This window comes from Triticum urartu, chromosome 4A (genome assembly GCF_056163025.1).
Source record: "Triticum urartu cultivar PI428250 chromosome 4A, HENAU_Tu73, whole genome shotgun sequence".
NCBI lineage: Eukaryota > Viridiplantae > Streptophyta > Magnoliopsida > Poales > Poaceae > Triticum > Triticum urartu.
The window spans coordinates 314,305,394-314,320,700 of NC_141876.1; the positions used below are offsets into that span (position 1 = coordinate 314,305,394).

Below are 15,307 nucleotides of genomic sequence, written 5' to 3' on the forward strand. Positions count from 1 at the left end.
TTTGTAGCGTTGTTTCTATTTCACTATTGGACGGTTGATATTTGAGGTAGAACTGCCCCAAGGTACGAAGGACATCTTGATGGATGATTTCCGCAAACTCCGACTGGATGCGAAAGAATTCTTGTCTGAGGACCGCGTCCTAAATTGCCGACAAGCGTGTGGCCCAATCTTTGAGACTATTTTGTAGCAAAAGGTGATTATGGTCCCGTACGATCGCCCGCATGTGATGGAGGGTGTAGTAGGCATCCTTCTGACCGCCAGGCGGCTGCTTGGCGCAGGGGAACGTCGTTATGTGGGTGAACACGTGCTTGCCGTACCTAAAAATTGGCCTCCTGAAGGTGCATCCAGATTTGGCGTATCCGGGGAGAACATCACCAAGAACTTTCTTGATATTTGTGTAGTCTTTATTCTACTGACGGTCCATGTCGAAATACGTGGCTATGGAATAGTTCGGGCTTAAGAGGATGAGTGTTCAACATGCGTCACTGCACAAAACACGAAATGTTAGAACAAAAAGAACGATCGAAATCTAAGAAATCATATGTTACGGGGCGGTGAGGGGATATGACTTACTTGGGAAAGTAAGGAACGAGGAAGTTATCCTTATCTGGGTTCACCAGAAAGACGCCTTCGAGGTATGAACTCGCGACTTGCCGGTCCCCAGTGCTGCCCAAGATCTTGGCACGCATGTAGAATGGGTCGACTATCACAATGTCTGGGGTCTTGTCTCTAATGATCCGCATCTCCATACTTAGCGAAAATAGCCGAATGAAGGTGTAGTGCAGCGGATGAAGGTTAAACATAGCGAAGATGTCATCAAACCGCAGGACGATCATACCCCCGATGGCGCTATCGACAAAGCCCTTGCCCTCTGGCACATTTGCCACAAAAACTGGGTATGCCACATCATTCTCGGAGAGACGCCGCTTCTCCAAAGAAAGAACACTGTCATGCAGACTCCACATAGCACCGGTTGCGGCATTGAGCAAATTAGTCGGTAGCATCGGCCTACGCACCACATGCACCCTCCTCGAGATATCCTTAGGTGAAGGTGGCCCGTCCTAAGCATGGATCGTACTCGGTGTCGGCTGGTTAGCACCCTTGTTATTCTTTCTTTTCTGTCCCTTCTTATTCTGCTGTAATGGGATCGAGTTCTTCTCAGAGACCACCTTCTTCAGTGTGTTGGGGCTAATAATATTTCGCACCTCGGCTATCTGAGGCTCGGTGAAGGCGGCAGCTGGAGGCGTCTCCTGAGAACTGAACGCCAGACGACGCCTGTTGCAATTGGGTTTCTCCGCGGCACCAGCTAGATCGCGATCGTCTTTTGCAGGGTTGGGTTCTTGAGAAGGAGGCCCCAAGAATTCGTCACCGTACCCATGTTCGTTGAAGTACTTATTGACCCTGGTAAATGTACCGTCGTTGTCGTCCAGATCCTGTGCCGTATGCATGTCCGAATCAGCTGACGGCAGTAGCGTTGCGGCGGTCTTGCCATGGCTTGGTGCCGGCACGACTAGCGGTGTTATCTGTGGGGTGGTGTCCCCCGCCCCCAAACGAATCTGGCTCTTCGGCCAAAGATTGGACCAGCTTATGTAGGCACTGAGGTTCATCACATCATCTTCGTCGGCCCCAGGGGGTCGATACGGAGGTAACAAGTCGTCGCAGCCCCGCAGCACCCGAACCAGTTGAACCCTATACACGTTGGGTGGCATCGGATTACCGTGGAACACGCGGTTGCCCGGTTGAATGATTCTGGCCTTGGCGACATCGATCAACTCGCCGTCCACGACGTGCAGGAGAGTGCATAGAACATCGGCAGCACCCTGCGAGAACATGTAGGGCGTCAGGGATGCCTAGTCAAAGGCAAGGAGATGAAGTCATCGGCCGAGAGGCTTAGTTACCGTGATAGCGTCGAGCTTGGCTAATGTCGAGGCATCGCCAACGGCGGGCGTGCAAGTGACGGAGGTGCCACTTGCTGCCGAGGTGCCGGCCGGCGTATTCTTCCCACACCCGAGTGCATTACGCTCCAATGCCGGCGCCGACGCCGGAGACACCAATGCCGCCTCCGTCGGAGACACCAATGGTGCCGCCGGCGTGTTGTGCGAGTTGCTGCCCGTGAGGCTGGGAATCGGGGGCGGCCCCTATTGGTCTCACACTTGGTCTTCGACTATCTCTAGAATCTGTGCCATTTGTGCCTTGAGTTCTTGAACCTTGCGCTCCTGGCTTTCCGAGCTGGTCTTTCTCTCATTTCACCCAGCGGTATAGTATTTCGACCATTTCGTGGACAAGCCTTTGCCGGCCACACGACCAGTTGACGTCGGCTTACTCATCTTATCTTTGCGTTTCATTACGTTCAACGCCCTATTTAAAGTGGTGTCCCAAGGGGAGCTCTGAGACAACCCCGCGCTACTGCTTTCAGTTTCCTGCAGAAGGAATGTGAACCATTTAGAAATTTGGCTTCATTAATTAGAATGCAACCATATGGAGCTAATTTCTCGGGGGTGTATTCCTTACCAGAACAAGCTCAAGCGCATTGGTCTTCGGATCTGTGGTAAGCTCCTTTGTTACCGGGTCAATCTTGTACCGGGCCCTGACATAGTTCCTGGTATGCTTGTCACAGTATTTATCGAAGAGGGGCGGTAGGCCTTGCTTGGCACGCTCCATGTCCTCCTTGTCCCATATAGGTTCCGCCACTCTGTAACCGCCGGGACCAAGTTTGTGGACCCCTAAGTTCAAGTCCCGCATATCTTTTCCCCACTAACTTTATTCCACGGTTGCGTTGCTCTCGCACTTGATCTTGAACTCTAGGTAGTCAGCTTCGCTGATCGAAGTATTTGTCTCCTTGATCTTCTCATAACTATCACGTTTTTCAATCCTTCTCTCCACCGCGGCTCTCCAAGTAGCCAGGGCCGTGCTCATCTTCGTGAGGGCGGCACTGTTCACTTTATTCCATGAGAGACGTGTGTTTGCGAAGTCACCGGGGAACTTGTATCGTTCGTGCAGCTTCGTGAAGGGGGTTGCGCAAATTCCCTCGGTCACGATGCCTTAGGTTCTCAGTGTTGATCGAGACGGTGATCTGGAAAATGCACCCGAGGTGTCTCGTGTACCCCTTGACTAATTCTTTGGGCGCCGTTGGATGCCCACTGGAGGACACTTCAGTAAATTCCTCCTTGACGGTGCCGAGCACGTTCGGGCGCCGGTCCTTCCATTACCTCTTCGGTTGGCTGCCATCTGTGCGTGCACTACCATCATCAGTGGTGGCATCCTCGGCGGCACCATCAATGGTGTCATCCCCGACGCCACTAGGGGTTGTGTAGTCGGGATCGGTGTCTTCTGCGGCGTCCTCATAGCGGTGAGGTTCTTCCTCCATCTCCTTGGACAGGTCCTAGAATGCCTTGCCCGAACCGCCGGCTTCATCGTTGTGGGCCATGTTTCACTCTAAATAGGAAAAAATTTTGGTCATTGTCAAGGAACAAGATCTCTAAGTTGACCAAATAACCTAATTCTCGAGGAATGTCGCCAAAAAGTTGGTTATTGTCAAGGAACAATTGAGAGATGTTTGTGATATTGCCTAGGTGTTTTGGGATGGAACCTGTTAGTGTGTTGTTGCTAAGGTCCAAGTCCCTTACTAACCCCGTTCTTGTCTCCTCTCACTATCTCTCTCACACACATGGCAAGCAAGGGTGTCTGAGTGTGTGAAAAAATACTAAACTAATCCATGGGCTGAAAATTGATCATCTGTTTCAGATTGCAATTTTCTTTCTTGGGGCTTCGGTGTGCGGTACAAAACTGAAGTTTGGAAATCTACAAAAATTGTTAGGAATTGTCTTAGTAAAGAAGTGCTAGAAAATGGCTTAAATATATCAGGTCCTACTCTAGTTTACTCCAGTTTAGGTTGCAGTAAAAATGCACCACTATGGAGTATCAGGTCCCTAGCAAAAATGCACTACATAGCAAGCCATAATGCTACTCCAATTTTCACAGATTAAAGCAATACTGACTACAAGCAATATTGCAAAATTACAGAGAACGAAAATTGCAAAATTCAGTACTCCATAACATTACAAAAACTTTTATGTGATTGGAACTATACTGAAACTTTACTCCATATATATATGATCATTTTTGTTTGAAAAGTTCATTTAATTTTGTGTGGAGTAGTTTTAATTAAATAAAGTTTTTAACTGCATGAGATGAGAGAAATGAGAAGAAGAGAGAAGGGCTACTGCTTGCAAGAATAGCTGCTTGCAAGTCCTACAGTAAATGGTTTTAGTGAAACATCTATTATTTATTCCATAAGAACAGCAAATCAACTGCATGTGTCCTTCATTGAGCCTGATTTCCCTTGGCATGGTGAGCCAATTTAATTCGTTTGCATCTTCTTTCAAAAATGCAGTTGGAAGATCACCCACTGTGTTGCCTAAAAAAAGTCATGCTAAATACACATACATGTAGTTTATCGAGTGATGGACAAAAAAACAGTTGATCCTACTTAATTAAGTACTAAGATACCCCGGCCCATGCATTAGTTGCAAGTACCCCATATGTCCTATTTTTAGCAAAGTCATTCTAAAATTCACGGAAAATTTCAGCATGACCTTTTCTGAAAATAGGACATATGGAGTACCCAAATTTGTCGGAACGGAAGTTAATCGACATTCCGGCAACCTCGAGGGCCTCTCAGGGTACTTGCAAAATCATTATCCCACCCCTGCCTCGATGCAACCCCACAACACCCCACAATATCATCACGACACGATGGTCGGAGACAAAAACCCCCAATATCATCACGACATGATGGTCGGAAACAAAACCAAGCAATCACTACTGGAATCAGTTACTTTGCCATCTGCCAGCTCTTTGCCGTCTGCTAGCAGACGGCAAAGAAGCTCTTTGCCATCACCTACCGAAAAGCAAAAGACGAAGAAACGGCGGATGGAAAAACAGGCCGTTGCCATCTGCCAGCTCTTTGCCGTCAGCTGCCTGACGGCAAAGAGACAGGTGGCCCCGACCCCCAGCCCGTTTAGAAAAAACTTAACGCCCCACCTCTTTGCTGTCTGCTAGCAGACGGCAAAGAGAGATAAAGGCGGCCGACAAAGAGCGGCGGACGGCAAAGAGTAGACTAACTAACGGCCCCCACCCCCGCCCGTTACTCTCTCTGCTTTCCCTCTCTCCTCCCCGACGCCCACCAGATCCCCACCCACCGCCACCCTGCCGCCCGGCACCGCCCACGCCGCCCGGCGCCGCCCCCGCCCCCGCACCCGCTTGGCCTGTCGCCCCACCACCCCTCCGCCCCCGCCCCACCCGCCGACGCCCCGTCGCCCCGCCACCTGCCGCCCGGCGCCGCCCCCGCCACCGCCCCCGCTTGCCTCGTCGCCCCACCACCCCTCCGCCCCCACCCCACCCGCTGACGCCCCGTCGCCCCACCACCCGCCGCCCAGCGCCGCCCCCGCCGCCCGGTGCCCCCCACCACCGCCCCCGCCGACCGTCCCATTGCTCCGGTGAGGGGCAACTTCTTTTTTTCTTCTGTTTTTTCATTTTTTGCTGTTTAATTGTTAGTGCTAGATTGTGTTAGTGTTAGCGTGAGAAAAGAATTAGAAGAATTAGAAGAAGTAGAAGTAGTAGAAGAAGTAGAAGAAGAAGAAAAGAAGTAGAAAAAAGATGAAAAAAGAAAAAGAAGAAAAGAAGTAGAAGAAGAAAGGAAGAAAAGAAGTAGAAAAAAGATGAAAAATGAAGAAGAAGAAAAGAAGTAGAGGAAGTAGAAGAATAAGAAAAGAAGTAGAAGAAGTAGAAGAAGAAGAATAAAGAAGTAAAAAAGTAGAAAAAAGATGAAAGAAAAAGAAGAAGAAAGGAAAGAAGAAGAAGAAGAAGAAGAAGAAGAAGAAGAAGAAGAGAAAGAAAGAAGAAGAAGGATAGAAGGAAACACCCCGACCCCCTGACCCCGACATCACACCCGACCCCCTGACCCCCCTGACCCCGACACCACGACACGACACCCCGACCCCCGACCCCCTGACCCCCCGACCACGACACCACACCCTGACCCCGACACCCGACCCCCTGACCCCCTGACCCCGACACCCCGACTCCGACACGACACCCCGACCCCCCGACCCCGAAACAGCACCCCGACCCCGACACGGCACCCCGACACCCGAACCCGACACCCCGACACGACACCCCGACACCCGACCCCCCGACCCCGACACCACACCCCGACCCTGACACCACACCCCGACACCCGACCCCCAGACCTCCTGACCCCGACACCCCGACCCCCCGACCCCGAGACAGCACCCCGACCCCGACATGGCACCCCGACACCGACACGACACCCCGACCCCCGACACCTCCGGAAAACGTGTTCTTTGGCCTTCCAGAGGCCGACAGGGTCATATATTTGTGAATTATTTGTTAGGTCATATATTTTTCGATTTTGTTATGAAAAACAACATATATAATTGTGTTGATCGGGTAGATTTAAATGTGCAGTTGTTTCATCGCTGTGAGGTTTGGTGTTCGATGACCTCGCCGTGCGTTTGACGAGCTCTGCCCCTTCATTCGTGGGTGAGCACAAATGACATGTCCTCCTTCCCCATTAATTATTTGCTCTGTGCCGGTGTTCGTGCCAATGAAACTTGATAGCTAGTTATATATGTGTCTTGAATCATTAGTATGCGTAACAAATATGTGTCTCCCGTTCGAAAGCGTCATAGTTATAAATATGCATGCATTTGCATATTTATAACCTTGATTCTTTCGAATTGTCCAACGCTATCCATGGACAGCCCGAGTGTGTAGATTAGGTTCGTTTTCCCATATGCTTTGCTCCGGATCCGACGCATAAATTTCATCAGTGCCTCCCCTGTTGTTCTCCGGGTACACATCCTCTCTGTTTATTGCAGAGACATGTATCAAGAGAACAGCGGGGATGTGCTGCCGAAATTTTGCGTCGGATCCGGAGCATAGCATGGGAAAATGAACCCAGTCTACACATACTCGGGTGGGATTAGGACCTATCATTACCTATTAGAGTGTAGGTTGCATGGACGTAATAAAATTGAGTTGGGAGCACTACTTGGCTGCCTCGGCCCCGCCGAGTGAGATTATCGACGGTGTCTTGTGCGAGACGAGGGCAGACATGGTGATCAGAAAGTTCTGGGTAATATGTCCTTTACACAATTAAAAATCTTCAACTAACTAGTTATTAATTGTACTAATCAATATTGTCTCATTTGATTGCAGACATTCTACAGGTTTGAGGAGGGATACGAGGAGGAAGCTGCAAATGTTATCTATAACGTCTGCAAGCGCCTACTACAGAACTTACGGCACGAGGCTCGGGTGCAGGCTGTTCGAGACTACTATGCCTCGCGTGGTATCAAGAAGACCAAGCCGGTGTGCCGCGAGGAGTTCTTGAGTAAGGAGCAGTACATGAAGGTAATTCTTAAGGCCTTGTACTTACTTCCTTCATTTAGTAATTCATAGGCGTAGCGCTCAAGTTTCTATTTGCTAACTTAGGCCCCTCCGAGATGGTGTGCGGATCGGATGGATTGTTGGGAGGTGTTGGTCAATGAGTGGTGCTCAAATGAATGGCTAGCCCTCCACAAGGATGCCAAGGACAAACGTGCCCAAATGGAAAGTGTGCCACACCATCAAGGCAGCTCCAACTTATTTTAGTTCGGGCGGAACTGGGTATGTGGTTTGCTTCATGATTCATGCAATTCATTCATCATGCTAGCTTTAGCCCTTTAATTACTAATTAACTTTGTTTCTCTCTTTCAGGCATGCTACAATAAGGCGGATAAGGTGCCAGAGGTGTACGACCTATATGCCATGGCCCACACTGGCCCTTACAAGAAAGTCAAGGCATTCTCTGCGTCTGACCTCGATGATCCAAAGAACTTCACCAACATCTCCTCCCACGACAAGCTCGTGCAATATAGAGATCAGGGGATGACTTTAACCCGAGCCAAGGTCCCATTAATACAGGGATGTTGATGATATCTGGCGGCGGGAGGTCCCATGGCTCCATATCTGGCGGCGGGAGATCAGGAGATGGACTTATCTATTGTCCTAGCACATTCCCGGAGATCAAGGCGCGCCAGTCGAGCTCCGCTCCTGAGATAAGGCCACATGAACGGCCAGTCCAACTCACCTTCAAGGTTAGTTATACGTACTCAGCTATCTTTCTCCATTACATTGTGTGCGCTTCCATCAATGATTACAAACGGTCATGTGAGTGGTGTTGCAGGCTGCTATACAGAGTGAGAGAGATAGAACGGAGAAACTTCTGGCAGAGGCGGCAGAGAGGCAGCGGGAGTTGGAGGAGAGGACGACAAAGATGTTGGACGAGGAGAGGGCACGGAATGACATGCAGGCAAGGGCCATGTATGAGCTCCTTGTGGTAAGTTTCTTCTGCAGATTAGCCTAAACATTCATGTAGTGTTTGTCTCATTACTAACTAGTATGACTGTGTTTGTCAAAACCAAATGTGCAGCCTATGTGTGAGAAATCCGGTCAGACCGCTCCGCCGATGCCAGTGATTGCTCCTGGGAACACGGTGAGTTTAACTTGAATGGACATTACTTGCTAGTCTTAACATTTGAGTGTCATCATGGTAACGAGACATTGGTAATGATCATTGGTGCAGCATAACTCCAAACAAGCATCGCACGATCCTTCTCCAGCTACCGGCGCGAGCCAGCCCGTTCCTACACCCCCATGATCACGGTAAGTTTCCCTAGTGTTTTGCTTAACAAATACATAAATACCTAGACTTAGCTTTATTTCCTCCAATATGCTTACCATAATGGCCTAGAGTTAGATTCTTTTCCTCCAAAATGACTTAATAAGCTTACTGGCCTCCAAAACCATCCATTTTACCTAAGTTAGCTCTAAAACGATTTGTAATTAGCTTACTTATGTCAAAAATTGCATAATTAGCTTAGTTAGCTCATAAACGATCCATTTTACCTAAGTTAGCTCTAAAATGACCCATTTTACCTTAGTTAGCTTATAAATGATCCAGTTTATCCAAGTTAGCTCTAAAATGACCCATTTTACCTAGATTAGCTCGTAAATGATCCATTTTACCTACGTTAGCTTTAAAATGACCCATTTCACCTAGGTTAGGTCCAAAATGACCCATCTTACCTAGGTTAGCTCCAAAATGACCCATCACACCTAGGTTAGCTCCAAAATGACCCATCACACCTAGGTTAGCTCTAAAATGATGCTTTTTACTAAGTTAGCTCATAAACGATTCATTTCAACTAAGTTAGCTCATAAACGATCAATTTCACCTAAGTTAGCTAAAAGCGATCCATTTCACCTAAATTAGCTCTTAAATGATCCATTTCACCTAAGTTAGCTCAAAAACGATCCATTTCACCTTAGTTAGCTCAAAAACGATCCATTTCACCTTAGTTAGGTCATAAACGACCCATTTCAACTAAGTTAGCTCATAAATGATCCATTTCACCTAAATTAGCTCAAAACCGATCCATTTCACCTTAGTTAGCTCAAAAACGATCCATTTCACCTTAGTTAGCTCATAAACGACCCATTTCAACTAAGTTAGCTCACAAATGATCCATTTCACCTAAGTTAGCTCAAAAGCGATCCATTTCACCTTAGTTAGCTTATAAACGACCCATTTCAACTAAGTTAGCTCATAAATGATCCATTTCACCTTAGTTAGCTCATAAACGGCCCATTTCAACTTAGTTAGCTCATATATGATCCATTTCACCTAAGTTAGCTCATAAATGACATATACTTCTTGTTCTAGTCTTCTTCTTGTTCTAGTCTTCTCCTTGTTCTAGTCTTCTTCTTCTAGTCACCTATTTCTAACTTTCTTATTTGCCATTTTACAGATTTCATTCACTTCATGGAAGCTAGCTTGCTATGATGGAGTGCTTGTTTTTCTTTGCTAAAACTTTGCATTGTATCTAGCTTGCTATGATGGAACTTCCTATCTTGATGAAACTTTGCATTGTAATATGTATATGGATGGAACAATGTGTATGGATGGAACTTGATGGAACTTGCTTATGTACGAATGGATGAAATTTAATTATGTGCTGGATATGTGATATGTTTGCTGTTAAATAGTCCTGTGAAATATATCTATATATGTCATATATATTTGCTGTGAAAACTGTTGGATTAAAAAGCAGAAAAAAGAGCCAATATGCAGGCTCTTTGCCTTCTGCCACCGATGGAAACGGGCTCTTTGCCGTCAGCCGCAGACGGCAAAGAAGCTACGTGGGAGCCAACTGTGCTTCCTGGGAGTTGACCCATTTGGTTAGTTCGCTTACAGTGGCAGACGGCAAAGAGTGAACAATTTAGCCGTCAGCGGCGGACGGCAAAGGCCTGCCATGTAGTGACATCTAGCTGACATCATACGGTGGACGACAAAGGAAGGACAAATTTTGCCGTCAGCGGCGGACGGCAAAGCCCTGCCAGTAGCCACCTAATGGACTAACAGCGCATTTTTTGCCGTCTGCTTTCTTTGCCGTCTGCTGCTGATGGCAAAGGCCCCTTTGCCGTTAGCCGCATAAAGCGGGCGGCAAAGTAGCTGTTTGCCGGACCTTACTTTGCCGAAGCCTGTTGCCGTCCGTGGCAGACGACAAAGACCTTTGCCATCCGCCATTCAGGCCTTTGCCGTCCGCCGTGGCAGAAGGCAAAGTAGCTGATTCCTGTAGTGAATATATCTTCTAGCAATGAAACCCTACCCTGATTCCCCTTTCTTCCTCTTTTTTCACCTAAACCTGCAAACATTTAGGGAAAGCAATTAATACAAGGCACAAAAATGGCATGCTATGTAGCCTTAATGCTACAGAACATATGAAATACATGCCAGCAATATATATGATATAAACTCCAATAATTTTTGAATAAAAACAGTAGCTAAAAACAGTAGCAAGCAAGCAATTCATTTGACTAACTATTTAAAACAGTAGCAAGCAGGCTATTTTCTTGGCTGTGCATGGCTCACTTGATACCATGCATGGTTTATTAATTCATGGGAAACTAGAAGAGACCTAGTCTCTGTCTCTACCATTTGGTGGCATGAATTAGTTAACATAGTAAACAAAGCTACTGTTTTTGCTAGCAAGCAAGCAAGTATATAAACAGGTCAAGCAAGCTTCCTGAAGAATATTAACAAAATTTATCTGTACCAATGAACTAAATCTATCAGTTTTGCTGAAATAATAAAGCTCTAACAAAAGTGATTTTAGCACCTTGATACAAGCATATGAAGCAAATTTTATGATAGTATATACAACAACTTATCCTCATAAGCCAAAACAACTTTGTAAAAGCCAGATGCAACTTTTTGAGCTAATTTTGAGCAGAACTCCTTGAGGAAATAGCAGCAAGGAGTGGCTAGAGCTGCAAACAGTGGCTAGAACTGCAGATTTGCACATTAAAGGACACAAACTCAAGCAAGCTTCCTGAACAATACCCTGACAGAAAACATAGGACAAGCAATGAATTTCTATAACTAACAGAGATCAGGTGCAGCTGCAGTGACTATCATTTGTATTCTTGTTGCTAAAACTTGCCAAGTTTATGTCTAGGTAAGGAGCAGGAAGAAGAGGAGCCAAGCAATTTCTAATTGATTTCTAGCACTGGGTTTACTAATCTCATAAGTAGATAAGTAGATGGTACAGTTTTTATCTTTGAAAAAATGCAGTTGGAAGACCACCCACTGTGTTGCCTAAAAAAAGTCTCAACGTAAAGATTGTATTTAGCAAGTTTGGATTTAACATGATTAGAGGCCCATCTGACCAATGTTTGGTTCCTAAATTAATCCCCATTGTAAAAAAATCATCGCCATGCCTACACAGGAAGATGGACACTTGCTACAGAGCAACAAGATGGACACTTGCTAATTTGACCAAAATTAGCAATTTGTTGAACCTAATTTGACCTAAATTTGAGAGGGATTTGACCTAAACCTAGCAAAAGAGAGAAGAAGAGGGCATGGCCAGGAGGGAGGAAAGGAGGAAGTGAGGCAGAGGGAGGAGGGAAATGAAGATTGCCTTACCACGATGAGGTGGTGGCCGGAGCAAAGACGACGGAGGGTGGAGACGGCAAGCTTGGGGGGGGCGGGGATAGACGGCAGGGAGGTCGCGAGGTGCCCGGGCCTCCTCTCCTGGTGGACGCGGGCCTCGTCCTCCTAGTGCTCCGGTGACGACTCCGGCGACGGAGCGGGTGCGGGGGTCGTCGGGTGCGGGGGGTCGTCGGCGGTGGTGGAGCGGGCGCGGGGGGCGAGGGGGATCTGGCGAGGGAGGGACAGCGAGATGGACAGAACACACCTACATAGTGGGGGGAAGGTTAGGAATGGCGCACCATCTAGGGGTGCGCCATAAACACAGTGATAGCAATGGCGCACCTTCCCCTGGTGCGCCATTACTAACTTTTTTTAGTTGCATCTAATATTTTTTAGAAGATGACGATCAAATTTGAAAACATTTATGAATGTGAAAAAATGTCATCAAATTTGTTATTTGAAAATATTTATGAATATGAAAAAATCATCAAATTTGTTATTTAAAAATATCATCAAATTTGTTGTTTGAAAATATTTTAAAAATATCATAAAAATTGGTATACCAATGGCGCACCTCCTAGGGGTGCCCCATAAGTACCTTGATAGCAATGGCGCACCTTCTCCTGGTGCGCTATTACTAACTTTTTTATTATTATTTTTAGTTGCATCCAATATTTTTTTAGAATATGACGATCAAATTTGAAAACATTTATGAATGTGAAAAAATATCACCAAATTTTTTATTTGAAAATATTTATGAATATGAAAAAATATCATCAAATTTTTTATTTGAAAATATTTGAAAAATTATCATAAAAATTGGTATACCAATGGCGCACCTCCTAGGGGTGCGCCGTAAGTACATTGATAGCAATGGCGCACCTTCTCCTGGTGCGCCATTAATAACTTTTTTTTGGATTTTTTGTTGCATCTAATATTTTTTTTAGAAAATGACGATAAAATTTGGAAACATTTATGAATGTGAAAAAATATCATCAAATTTGTTATTTGAAAATATTTACGAATATGAAAAAATATCATCAAAGTTGTTATTTGAAAATATCATCAAATTTGTTATTTGAAAATATCATCAAATTTGTTTTTTTGGATTTTTAATTGCATTCATTTGTGAATTGGTAAAACATTTATGAATATGAAAAAGTATCATCAAATTTGAAATAATATTCATGAATTCAAAACGGGCCCATGAAATTTAAAAATATTCATGAGTTCAAAAAATATTAACAAATTCAGTACTTTTTGTGAGTTAGAAATTCAATACCAGAATAAACATAAATAAAAATTGGTATACCATAATAAACATAAATAAATATTCATGAGGACTAGAACAGAAGAAATATCATTTCAATATGTCAAAATACAATCGAGAAATGAAGACTGCAATTTAAATACAATCGATCTTAGCTAGCTATCTTTTCACAATCTTCTTGGCCTTCTTTTTCGCAAATGGAGTTCTTCTGTTGAACGGACGTCCTTTAGGTAGGGTGGTCCTGCTTCTTCTTGTGGTGTATGGCACTTCATCGTTGTCGTCATGTTCCATCTTCGGGTCACCGTACTTGTCGAAGTCTTGCTCATTGGCGACTCCATCCATTCCGATGATCATCCTTTTGCCTCTCCTCACGACAACACGACTGGGCTTTGACGGCTCGGTAATGAAGAAGCATTGGTCCACTTGGGAAGCCAGTACCCATGGCTCATTTTTCGCGGTGACGTTTGCGCCCGCAGTCTTGGATTTGGCTTCGGGCACAACCATGGTGGTGAAATACCAGTCTTCTTTTAGGACGCTCTTGGCCCATCTGACACTGAACATCAGGACCTTCTCTCCAGTGTAGCTCAGCTCCCAGATCTCCTCGATCCTTCTGTAGTATCTGTCCTTGTCGTTACCGGTGTAGGATTCCATCGTTACCCCGGAGTTCTGATAACCATCGCTCTTCATTTCCTTGTCCTCGGTGTAGAATGTGTAGCTGTTGATATCGTACGCCTCATAGGTGTAGAATGGGACAATGCTCTAATAATGATGATCATCACACTTCTATTTATTTACAACTCAATGATTACAACTCGATACTAGTACAAAGATGACTCTATATGAATGCCTCCGGCAATGTACCGGGATATGCAATGAACCAAGAGTGACATGTATGAAAGAATTATGAACGGTGGCTTTGCCACAAATACTATGTCAACTACATGATCATGCTAAGCAATATGACAATGATGAATGTGTCATGATGAACGGAATGATGGAAAGTTGCATGGCAATATATCTTGGAATGGTTATGGAAATGCCATAATAGGTAGGTATGGTGCCTGTTTTGAGGAAGATATAAGGAGGTTTATGTGTGAAAGAGTGTATCATATCACGGGGTTTGGATGCACCAGCGAAGTTTGCGCCAACTCTAAATGTGAGAAAGGGCAATGCACGCTACTGAAGAGGCTAGCAAGGATGGAAGGGTGAGAGTTCGTATAATCCATGGACTCAACATTAGTCATAAAGAACTCACATACTTATTGCAAAAATCTACAAGTCATCAAAAACCTCGGCACTATGCGCATGCTCCTAGGGGGATAGATTGGTAGGAAAAGACCATCGCTCGTCCCCGACCGCCACTCGTAAGGAAGACAATCAAATAACACCTCATGTTTCAAATTTGTTGCATAACGTTTACCATACGTGCATGCTACGGGACTTGCAAACTTCAACACAAGTATTTCTCAATTTCACAACTACTCAACTAGCATGACTTTGATATTATTACCTCCATATCTCAAAACAATCATCAAGCATCAAACTTTTCTTAGTATTCAACACACTCATAAGAGTTTTATTACTAATCTCGCATACCAAGCATATTAGGATTTTAAGAAAATTACCATGCTAATAAGACTCTCAAAATAATCTAAGTGAAGCATGAGAGATCAATAGTTTCTATAAAACAAATCCACCACCGTGCTCTAAAAGATATAAGTGAAGCACTAGAGCAAAACTATAAAGCTCAAAACATATAAGTGAAGCACATAGAGTATTCTATCAAATTCCAAATCATGTATGGCTCTCTCAAAAGGTGTGTACAGCAAGGATGATTGTGGTAGACTAACAAGCAAATACTCAAATCATAAAAGACGCTCCAAGCAAAACACATATCATGTGGTGAATAAAAATATAGCTCCAAGTGAAGTTACCGATAGAAGTAGACGAAAGAGGGCATGCCTTCCGGGGCAACC

At 45.2% G+C, this 15,307-nt stretch overlaps 1 pseudogene; it reads right to left on the reverse strand.

Annotated features, from left to right (window-relative positions):
- Nucleotides 1-569: 569 nt before the first annotated feature.
- Nucleotides 570-1,832, reverse strand: LOC147975692 (uncharacterized; annotated as a pseudogene).
- Nucleotides 1,833-15,307: the final 13,475 nt, after the last annotated feature.